Below are 12,347 nucleotides of genomic sequence, written 5' to 3'. Positions count from 1 at the left end.
TAATTTAAAAGTGCTATGTTACATGATGTTTACTCAAGTAATGATTCGCGACCCGCTGATCTGCAAATCTCTCATTGTTCTCGTTCAACGTTTGAGTATACTTGAAGGTCTCCATCATCATCGCCTCGCGATCCAACAACTTTGACTTCGCATTTTCACACCACATGTTAAGTCAAGTAATAATGACATTATATTAAGACTAAACAAACTTAACAACAAAATGAAACAAGTTACTTACTAGCCTGGACTTAGTCATCATGAAAGTCGTTGACCCACCGGTATACTTCGACAACCTGGCTGATGTCCTATTAGCTCTATTGGTGAAACGTCGACGTTTGAACTCCTCATCAATCTCCTAATGGACGTACAGTAACTTCTTAATGTCAGGGAGAAGCCAAATAGTGAGGTGGTCGTGGTGCTCACGTACGTCCTCCAACATCTGATAAAGCTACCTAGCTATTCGATGGTCGAAGATATTTTTTACCATGAGATCGTGAGTCTTGTCCTATATAAAGTTCACTTACAGAAATAATATTTTGCACGAATTAATCAAAATTAAATACATAATTAAACAAATAGAAGATATAAACTAACACTAAGGTTTGAATTTGTTGAGGTCTTACCGTCTACTTTTGAAACCATCACTCTCTAGTATCAGCTGGGATCTTTTTGTAGCTTGGTCATGGGTGGTCGTACATTAGCTTTATGATATTAGTACACTCATGTGTACATGCATTGTAATTTGGCACAAACCTATGAATGAAAAACTTAGTTTTAGTAGTTTACTAAAAAATACTTCGAAGTTATCTATAAACTTCAATTATATTTATATTATTTTTTTAGAAATTTCAGCAGAGTTTTATCTATATCTAGAATGCACCAAAAATTACATCCATCAATAATTCACTTAAACAGCAACATCTATCAACAATCAACAAACAAGAATCAAGAATCAAGCAGTTCAAACCTACTAAACTAACTCGAACCTATCTTAACAACCTAAATTCACTAAAACTAGTAAAATTGAGTGTAACTAAATTAAACTGACTAACTATAGTAGTTTTCATATAAAAAACTTAAAATAGTACTCATGCTGAAGTCCCATTAGGCCAAATCGTCATCCGTATGATGGAAGGTGGTGAGGGGCATCTGGCTGGGATTCGTGAAAGAATTCCAACACCGCAGTGTCTGTCGCTGGAGGCGGCGTCGTCGAGGTAGTGCGCTGCTGAGTGGATGGAGGTGGTGGAGGAATCTAATCTGATGATGAAGCAGACGACGAATGACTTCTTGGTTGCGGGGGTGGCGAAGCAGTAAGAGCCACGTAGTTGGAATTAGGGACTATGATAAACAGTTGGTCATGTGCACTCATTGCCTGTGACTTCACAGGAGTAGTCGGCATAGAGGGGGACGACTGAGAAGTCCTAAGGGTTCCAGTAGAATCCCTCCCTTTACCACGACAACGTGGTTGATTCGTGACACCTCTACCTCTCGTCATGTCTGCAAAGAGAATATCAATTAACACTAGTAAAAAAACAATGTAATAGCAAAGATAAAATTTATAGACACTTTAAATCACATAAATCAGCAAATATAACACAAATCTTGTGTACACCTATATTATTTGAAAAATATTTTAGATGAGCGGATAATTTATACGCTTTTTGGCATTGTTTTTAGTATATTTTTAGTAGAATCTAGTTACTTTTAGGGATGTTTTCATTAGTTTTTATGTTAAATTCACATTTCTGGACTTTACTATGAGTTTGTATGTTTTTTTGTGATTTCAGGTATTTTCTGGCTGAAATTGAGGGACTTGAGCAAAAATCAGATTCAGAGGTAGAAGAAGGACTGCTGATGCTGTTGGATTCTGACCTCCCTGCACTCAAAGTGGATTTTCTGGAGCTACAAAATTCAAAATGGTATGCTTCCAATTGCGTTGGAAAGTAGACATCCAGGGCTTTCCAGCAATATATAATAGTCCATACTTTGGCCGAGTTTAGATGACGTAAAAGGGCGTTGAACGCCAATTCTACACTGCTGTCTAGAGTTAAACGCCAGAAACATGTTACAAGCCAGAGTTGAACGCCAGAAATACATTACAAACTGGCGTTCAACTCCAAGAATGACCTCTGCACGTATAACATTCATGCTCAGCCCAAGCACACACCAAGTGGGCCCCGGAAGTGGATTTATGCATCAATTACTTACTTCTGTAAACCCTAGTGACTAGTTTAGTATAAATAGAACTTTTTATCATTGTATTCGAAGTCTTGGTTACTCCGGTTCCCTTCTGGGGCCGAGACCAATGAACTCCATTATCACTTATGTATTTTCAACGGTAGAGTTTCTACACTCCATAGATTAAGGTGTGGAGCTCTGATGTTCCTCATGAATTAATGCAAAGTACTACTGTTTTTCTATTCAATTCAACTTATTCCGCTTCTAAGATATTCATTCGCACTTCAACCTAAATGTGATGAATGTGACAATCATCATCATTCCCTATGAACGCGTGCCTGACAACCACTTCCGTTCTACCTTCGATTGAATGAGTATCTCTTGGATCTCTTAATCAGAATCTTCGTGGTATAAGCTAGATTGATGGCAGCATTCATGAGAGTCCGGAAGGTCTAAACCTTGTCTGTGGTATTCCGAGTAGGACTCTGGGATTGAATGACTGTGACGTACTTCAAACTCGCGAGTGCTGGGCGTAGTGACAAACGCAAAAGGAGGGTGAATCCTATTCCAGTATGATCGAGAACCTCAGATGATTAGCTGTGCTGTGACAGAGCATTTAGACCATTTTCACAAGAGGATGGGATGCAGCTATTGACAACGGTGATGCCTCCAGACGATTAGCCATGCAGTGACAGCGCATCAGACCATTTTCCAGAGAGGATCAAAAGTAGCCATTGCCAATGGTGATGTCCTTACATAAAGCCAGCCATAGAAAGGAGTAAGACTGATTGGATGAAGACAGCAGGAAAGCAGAGGTTTAGAGGAACGAAAGCATCTCTATGCGTTTATCTGAAATTCTCACCAAGGATTTACATAAGTATTTCTATCCCTATTTTATTATTTATTTTCAAAAACTCCATAACTATTTTATATCCGCCCGATTGAGATTTACAAGATGACCATAGCTTGCTTCATACCAACAATCTCCGTGGGATCGACCCTTACTCGCGTAAGGTTTATTACTTGGACGACCCAGTGCACTTGCTGGTTAGTTGTGCGAAGTTGTGATAAAAAGTTGAGATTACAATTGAGCGTACCATGTTGATGGCGCCATTGATGATCACAATTTCGTGCACCAAGTTTTTGGCGCCGTTGCTGGGGATTGTTTGAGTTTGGACAACTGACGGTTCATCCTGTTGCTCAGATTAGGTAACTTTCTTTTCGTTTTCTTTTCAAAATGTTTTCAAAAAAAAAATCTTCCAAAAATTTCTCCTTTGTTTTCGAAAAATTTTAAAATATGTTTTCAAAAATATATTTTTCTTCAAAATCTTTAAGAATGAATTCTAGTGATTCATGAAGCATGCTAAAACCTGGCTGGCTGTAAAGCCATGTCTAAATTCTTTTGGACTGAGGTTTTGGCTTAAAATTGAATGAATTACTCACATATTTTTGCTGAAGCTTGGCTGGCCATTGGCCATGTCTAGTGTTTTGGACTGGAGCTTTCATTGAAAGCTTGGCTGGCTAGTGAGCCATGTCTAATTCCTGGACTGAAGCTTTAGACTAAGAATGCAAGATTCCTGGAATTCATATTAAAAATTTTGGAATCCTTATTTTTCTTTTTCAAATTAATTTTCGAAAAACCCAAAAAAATTTTAGAAAATCATAAAAATAAAAAATTATTTTTGTGTTTCTTGTTTGAGTCTTGAGTCAAATTGTAAGTTTGGTGTCAATTGCATATTCATCTTGCATTTTTCGAAAATTGCATTCATGCATTGCATTCATCATGATCTTCAAGTTGTTCTTGATAAACCTTCTTGATTGATCTTCATATTATATTGTTTTGTGTTGTATGGTGTTTTTCATATGCATTCTTGAATTCTTAGTGCCTAAGCATTAAATACTTCTAAGTTTGGTGTCCTGCATGTTTTCTTTGCATTAAAAATTTTTCAAAAATATGTCTTTGATGTTCATCATGATCTTCATAGTGTTCTTGGTGTTCATCTTGACATTCATAGCATTCTTGCATGCATTCATTGTTTTGATCCATAACTTTCATGCATTGCATCATTTTTCTTGTTTTTCTCTCTCATCATAAAAATTCAAAAAATAAAAAAAAATTATCTTTCCCTCTTTTCTCTCATAAAATTCGAAAATTTGGATTGACTTTTTCAAAAAATTTTAAAATTTAGTTGTTTTTATGAGTCAAATCAAATTTTCAATTTAAAAATCCTATCTTTTTCAAAATCTTTTTCAAAAATAAAATCTTTTCCATTTTTCTTAGTTATTTTTGAAAATTCCAAAAATATTTTTCAAAAATATTTTTCTTAATTTTACATCATATTTTCGAAAATAACATCATCAATTAATGTTTTGATTCAAAAATTTCAAGTTTGTTACTTACTTGTTAAGAAAGATTCAAACTTTAAGTTCTAGAATCATATCTTGTGATTTCTTGTGAATCAAGTCATTAATTGTGATTTTAAAAATCAAATCTTTTTCAAAACTAATTTCAATCATATCTTTTCAAAAATATCTTCTCATCTTATCTTTTTCAAAAATTTGATTTTAAAATATCTTTTCTAACTTCTTATCTTCTTATCTTTTCAAAATTGATTTTCAAAATTTGTTTCAACCAACTAACTAACTTTTTGTTTGTTTCTTATCTTTTTCAAAACTACCTAACTAACTCTCTCTCTCTAATTTTCGAAAATATCTCCCCTCTTTTTCAAAATTTCTTTTTAATTAACTAATTATTTTAATTTTTGATTTTAATTTTCGAAAAATTACTAATCTTTTTTCAAAAATAATTTTCGAAAACCCTTCCCTCTCATCTCCTTCTATGTGTTTATTCATCTACTAACACTTCTCTTTATCTCACATCTCTGCTCTCCTCACCCTTGTGTTTCTTTCATTACATTACATTCTTTTCTTCTCCTTTTCTTCCACTCACCTAAAGGGAACCTCTATACTTGGGTAAAAAGGATCCCTATTATTATTATTTTTCTGTGCCCTCTTCTTTGTCATATGAGCAGGAGCAAGGACAAGAACATTCTTGTTGAAGCAGATCCAGAACCTGAAAGGACTCTGAAGAGGAAACTAAGAGAAGCTAAATTACAACAATCCAGCAAGCACCTTTCAGAAATTTTTGAACAAGAAGAGGAGATGGCAGCCGAAAATAATAATAATGCAAGGAGGATGCTTGGTAACTTTACTGCACCTAATTCCAATTTACATGGAAGAAGCATCTCCATTCCTGCCATTGGAGCAAACAATTTTGAGCTAACACCTCAATTAGTTTCTCTGATGCAGCAGAACTGCAAATTCCATGGACTTCCATCTGAAGATCCTTTTCAATTTTTAACTGAATTCTTGCAGATCTGTGATACTGTTAAGACTAATGGAGTAGATCCTGAATTCTACAGGCTCATGCTTTTCCCCTTTGCTGTAAGAGACAGAGCTAGAATATGGTTGGATTCTCAACCTAAAGACAGCCTGAACTCTTGGGATAAGCTGGTCAAAGCTTTCTTAGCCAAGTTCTTTCCTCCTCAAAAGTTGAGTAAGCTTAGAGTGGATGTTCAGACCTTCAGACAGAAAGAAGGTGAATCCCTCTATGAAGCTTGGGAGAGATACAAAGGACTGACCAAAAAGTGTCCTTCTGACATGCTTTCAGAATGGACCATCCTAGATATATTCTATGATGGTCTATCTGAATTAGCTAAGATGTCATTGGATACTTCTGTAGGTGGATCCATTCACCTAAAGAAAACTCCTGCAGAAGCTCAAGAACTCATTGACATGGTTGCTAATAACCAGTTTATGTACACTTCTGAGAGGAATCCTATGAGTAATGGGACGCCTCAGAAGAAGGGAGTTCTTGAAATTGATACTCTGAATGCCATATTGGCTCAGAATAAAATATTGACTCAGCAAGTCAATATGATTTCTCAGAGTCTGAATGGAATGCAAGCTGCATCCAACAGTACTCAAGAGGCATCTTCTGAAGAAGAAGCTTATGATCCTGAGAACCCTGCAATAGCAGAGGTGAATTACATGGGTGAACCATATGGAAACACCTATAACCCCTCATGGAGAAATCATCCGAATCTCTCATGGAAGGATCAAAAGCCTCAACAAGGCTTTAATAATGGTGGAAGATACAGGTTTAGCAATAGCAAGCCTTTTCCATCATCCACTCAGCAACAGACAGAGAACTCTGAACAAAATACCTTTAATTTAGCAAACTTAGTCTCTGATCTATCTAAGGCCACTGTGAGTTTCATGAATGAAACAAGGTCTTCTATTAGAAATTTGGAAGCACAAGTGGGCCAGCTGAGTAAAAGGATCACTGAAATCCCTCCTAGTACTCTCCCAAGCAATACAGAAGAGAATCCAAAAGGAGAGTGCAAGGCCATTAAATTGATCACCATGGCCGAACCTGTAAGGGAAGGAGAGGACGTGAATCCCAAGGAGGTCAATAAGGAGCTTCCCTCTGAGGAACCAAAGGACTCTGAGGCTCATTTAGAGACCATAGAGATTCTATTAAACCTCCTTACGCCATTCATGAGCTCTGATGAGTATTCCTCTTCTGAAGAGAATGAGGATGTTACTGAAGAGCAAGTTACTAAGTACCTTGGTGCAATCATGAAGCTGAATGCCAAATTATTTGGTATTGAGACTTGGGAAGATGAACCTCCCTTGTTCACTAATGAACTGAGTGATCTGGATCAACTGACATTGCCTCAGAAGAAACAGGATCCTGGAAAGTTCTTAATACCTTGTACCATAGGCACCATGACCTTTGGGAAGGCTCTGTGTGACCTTGGCTCAGGGATAAACCTCATGCCCCTCTCTGTAATAGAGAAACTGGGAATCTATGGGGTGCAAGCTGCTAAAATCTCATTAGAGATGGCAGAAAATTCAAGAAAACAGGCTTATAGACAGGTAGAGGACGTGTTAGTAAAGGTTGAAGGCCTTTACATCCCTGCTGATTTCATAGTCCTAGATACTGGGAAGGATGAGGATGAATTCATCATCCTTGGAAGACCCTTCCTAGCCACAGCAAGAGCTGTGATTGATGTTGACAGAGGTGAACTAGTCCTTCAATGGAATGAGGACTCCCTTGTGTTTAAAACTCAAGGATCTCCCTCTGCAACCATGGAGAGGAAGCATGAAAAGCTTTTCTCAAAACAGAGTCAACCAGAGCCCCCACAGTCAAACTTTAAGTTTGGTGTTGGGAGGCCACAACCAAACTCTAAGTTTGGTATTGAACTTCCATATCCAAACTCTAAGTTTGGTGTTGGGGAGTCTCAACAATGCTCTGAAAATCTGTGAGGCTCCATGAGAGCCCACTGTCAAAGGTTGGGAAGTTCTAACAAACCCCATCCAACAAGTCGGCATCCTAATGGTTCAAGAGTTCTATGCCAATGCATGGATCACTAAGAACCATGATCAAAGTAAGAACCCGAATCCAAAGAATTATATTACAATGGTTTGGGGGAAATACTTAGATTTTAGTCCGGAGAATGTGAGGTTGGCGTTCAACTTGCCTATGATGCAAGGAGATACACGCCCCTACACTAGAAGGGTCAACTTTAATCAAAGGTTGGACCAAGTTCTTATGGACATATGTGTGGAAGGAGCTCAATGGAAGATTGACTCCAAGGGCAAGCCGGTTCAACTAAGAAGACTGGACCTCAAGCCTGTAGCTAGAGGATGGTTGGAGTTCATCCAACGCTCCATCATCCCCACTAGCAACCGATCTGAAGTTACTGTGGATCGGGCCATCATGATTCATAGCATCATGATTGGAGAGGAAGTAGAAGTTCATGAAGTCATCTCCCTTGAACTCTACAAAATAGCAGAAAAGCCCTCTTTTGGGGCAAGGCTAGCTTTTCCTCATCTTATTTGCCATCTATGTTACTCAGCTGGAGCTTCCATAGAAGGAGACATTTCCATTGAGGAAGAGAAGCCCATCACTAAGAAAAGGATGGAGCAAGCAAGAGAGGCCATGCATGGATCTCAAGAAACGCATGAAGCTCATTGCCATGAGATCCCGGAGATGCCTCAAATGCATCTTCCTCCACAAAACTATTGGGAGCAAATCAACACCTCCCTAGGAGAATTAAGTTCCAACATGGGACAATTAAGGGTGGAACATCAAGAGCACTCCATCATCCTTCATGAAATAAGAGAAGATTAAAAAGCAATGAGGGAGGAGCAACAAAGACAAGGAAGAGACATAGAAGAGCTCAAGGACATCATTGGTTCCTCAAGAAAGAAACGCCACCATCACTAAGGTGGACTCATTCCTTGTTCTTACTTTCTCTGTTTTTCGTTTTCCATGTTAAGTGCTTATCTATGTTTGTGTCTTCATTACATGATCATTAGTATTTAGTAACTTTGTCTTAAAGTTATGAATGTCCTATGAATCCATCACCTCTCTTAAATGAAAAATGTTTTAACTCAAAAGAACAAGAAGTACATGTGTTTCGAATTTATCCTTGAACTTAGTTTAATTATATTGATGTGGTGACAATGCTTCTTATTTTCTGAATGAATGCTTGAACAGTGCATATGTCTTTTGAAGTTGTTGTTTAAGAATGTTAAATATGTTGGCTCTTGAAAGAATGATGACAAGGAGACATGTTATTTGATAATCTGAAAAATCATAAAAATGATTCTTGAAGCAAGAAAAAGCAGCAAAGAACAAAGCTTGCTGAAAAAAAAATAGCGAAAAAAAATAGAAAGAAAAAGAAAAAGCAAGCAGAAAAAGCCAAAGCTCTTAAAACCAAGAGGCAAGAGCAAAAAGCCAATAGCCCTTAAAACCAAAAGGCAAGGGTAATAAAAAGGATCCCAAGACTTTGAGCATCAGTGGATAGGAGGGCCTAAAGGAATAAAATCCTGGCCTAAGCGGCTAAATCAAGCTGTCCCTAACCATGTGCTTGTGGCATGAAGGTGTCAAGTGAAAACTTGAGACTGAGCGGTTAAAGTCAAGGTCCAAAGCAAAAAAAAAGAGTGTGCTTAAGAACCCTGGACACCTCTAATTGGAGACTTTAGCAAAGCTGAGTCACAATCTGAAAAGGTTCACCCAATTATGTGTCTGTGGCATTTATGTATCCGGTGGTAATACTGGAAAACAAAGTGCTTAGGGCCACGGCCAAGACTCATAAAGTAGCTGTGTTCAAGAATCATCATACTGAACTAGGAGAATCAATAACACTATCTGAACTCTGAGTTCCTATAGATGCCAATCATTCTGAACTTCAATGGATAAAGTGAGATGCCAAAACTATTCAAGAGGCAAAAAGCTACAAGTCCCGCTCATCTGATTGGAGCTATGTTTCATTGATAATTTGGAATTTATAGTATATTCTCTTCTTTTTATCCTATTTTATTTTCAGTTGCTTGGGGACAAGCAACAATTTAAGTTTGGTGTTGTGATGAGCGGATAATTTATACGCTTTTTGGCATTGTTTTTAGTATGTTTTTAGTAGAATCTAGTTACTTTTAGGGATGTTTTCATTAGTTTTTATGTTAAATTCACATTTCTAGACTTTACTATGAGTTTGTGTGTTTTTCTGTGATTTCAGGTATTTTCTGGCTGAAATTAAGGGACTTGAGCAAAAATCAGATTCAGAGGTAGAAGAAGGACTGCTGATGCTGTTGGATTCTGACCTCCCTACACTCAAAGTGGATTTTCTGGAGCTACAGAACTCAAAATGGCACGTTTCCAATTGCGTTGGAAAGTAGACATCCAGGGATTTTCAGCAATATATAATAGTCTATACTTTGGCCGACTTTAGACGATGTAAAAGGGCGTTGAACGCCAGTTCTACGCTGCTGTCTGGAGTTAAACGCCAGAAACACGTTACAAGCCAAAGTTGAACGCCAGAAATACGTTACAAACTGGCGTTCAACTCCAAGAATGACCTCTGCACGTGTAATATTCATGCTCAGCCCAAGCACACACCAAGTGGGCCCCGGAAGTGGATTTATGCATCAATTACTTACTTCTATAAACCCTAGTGACTAGTTTAGTATAAATAGAACTTTTTATCATTGTATTCGAAGTCTTGGTTACTCCGGTTCCCTTCTGGGGCCGAGACCAATGAACTCTATTATCACTTATGTATTTTCAATGGTAGAGTTTCTACACTCCATAGATTAAGGTGTGGAGCTTTGCTGTTCCTCATGAATTAATGCAAAGTACTACTGTTTTTCTATTCAATTCAACTTATTCCGCTTCTAAGATATTCATTCGCACTTCAACCTGAATGTGATGAACGTGACAATCATCATCATTCCCTATGAACGCGTGCCTGACAACCACTTCCGTTCTACCTTCGATTGAATGAGTATCTCTTGGATCTCTTAATCAGAATCTTCGTGGTATAAGCTAGATTGATGGCAGCATTCATGAGAGTCCGGAAGGTCTAAACCTTGTCTGTGGTATTCCGAGTAGGACTCTGGGATTGAATGACTGTGACGTACTTCAAACTCGCGAGTGCTGGGCGTAGTGACAAACGCAAAAGGAGGGTGAATCCTATTCCAGTATGATCGAGAACCTCAGATGATTAGCCGTGCTGTGACAGAGCATTTGGACCATTTTCACAAGAAGATGGGATGCAGCTATTGACAACGGTGATGCCTCCAGACGATTAGCCATGCAGTGACAGCGCATCGGACCATTTTCCAGAGAGGATCAAAAGTAGCCATTGCCAATGGTGATGTCCTTACATAAAGCCAGCCATAGAAAGGAGTAAGACTGATTGGATGAAGACAGCAGGAAAGCAGAGGTTTAGAGGAACGAAAGCATCTCTATGCGTTTATCTGAAATTCTCACCAAGGATTTACATAAGTATTTCTATCCCTATTTTATTATTTGTTTTCGAAAACTCCATAACTATTTTATATCCGCCCGATTGAGATTTACAAGATGACCATAGCTTGCTTCATACCAACAATCTCCGTGGGATCGACCCTTACTCGCGTAAGGTTTATTACTTGGACGACCCAGTGCACTTGCTGGTTAGTTGTGCGAAGTTGTGATAAAAAGTTGAGATTACAATTGAGCGTACCATGTTGATGGCGCCATTGATGATCACAATTTCGTGCACCAATAACCTCCCCTAAAGATGGACATATATCCACCTTTATAGTTCACACAAATCCAACTAACCTCAATCATGAATTAAAATTACAAACAGCAACAACAATATATCCAAAATAACTTAACAATTAATTAATTAGGTAAGTTCATGACTACTTAGGTATTTTAATTTGTTCATAATCAAACTAATAACTTAATCAACAACACCTCAAAATATGTTTTAATTAGAATTAGAACAAATCAAAACCAAATAACGAACACAAAATTATAATAACAAATCACAACCAAAATTATAATAACAAATCAGAATTAAATAAGAATACAAAATTATAATAATAAACCACAACCAAAATTATAACTTATAATAACAAATCAGAATCAGAACCAAAATTATAATAACAAATCAGAATCAAATAACGAATACAATTATATTCACAAATTAGAACCAAAAGTATAATAATAATATAAAAAAAACTCAACAACAGTAAAAGGACAAGAAAGGGACCAAAGACATGCTTTCATTTGAAAAAAGGAGATAGCAAGGGAGCAAAGATAGACCAGAACTGAGATAATAAAGCAGTGTAACAATGGCGAAGATGACAGCTAGAATGCATGATGCAGGAGGAGACGAGGATGACGAGGCCTATAAACACAATGCGAGATGGCAACTACGATGACCAAATTGATGTAGAAACATCCTAAACAAGCGACTCACTACTAATAGGAGAGGGAGAAGCGATTGAAGATGAAAAGGTGAGAATTTGGGAAAGACTATTAGGAATTAGGGACTATTCACAATTAATTGGTTCTTTTGTCAAACAACTTAAAAAAAATAGTCTATTTTCAGTTTGGTTTGCTGGTTTTTAGCCAGTTTTTCTATTTGCCACTGATTTTTTAAAAAGGATGTTTTGTTTAAGAATCGAATTGGCTTAGCATTCAGTCCCATTTCAACATGTCAAACCAACTAATTCGATTCAATTTACAAAATTATGATATGAACACAATAAATCTCTTAACATTATTATATAAAAACTAATAAATTTATTACACTTTCAATAAA

General features: G+C 37.3%; 1 non-coding gene across 1 annotated transcript; it reads right to left on the bottom strand.

Moving 5' to 3' along the window:
- Nucleotides 1-5,736: 5,736 nt before the first annotated feature.
- Nucleotides 5,737-5,844, bottom strand: LOC148576117 (small nucleolar RNA R71). Its single transcript, XR_015904608.1, has one exon. It is a non-coding gene; the product is annotated as a small nucleolar RNA R71 (small nucleolar RNA).
- Between the last annotated feature and the right edge of the window lie 6,503 nt (nucleotides 5,845-12,347).

Source organism: Arachis ipaensis, chromosome B1 (assembly GCF_059453495.1).
Source record: "Arachis ipaensis isolate K30076 ecotype BB chromosome B1, ASM5945349v1, whole genome shotgun sequence".
In the NCBI taxonomy this organism is placed as follows: domain Eukaryota; kingdom Viridiplantae; phylum Streptophyta; class Magnoliopsida; order Fabales; family Fabaceae; genus Arachis; species Arachis ipaensis.
This window is presented reverse-complemented; position numbering and strand designations above follow the sequence as displayed.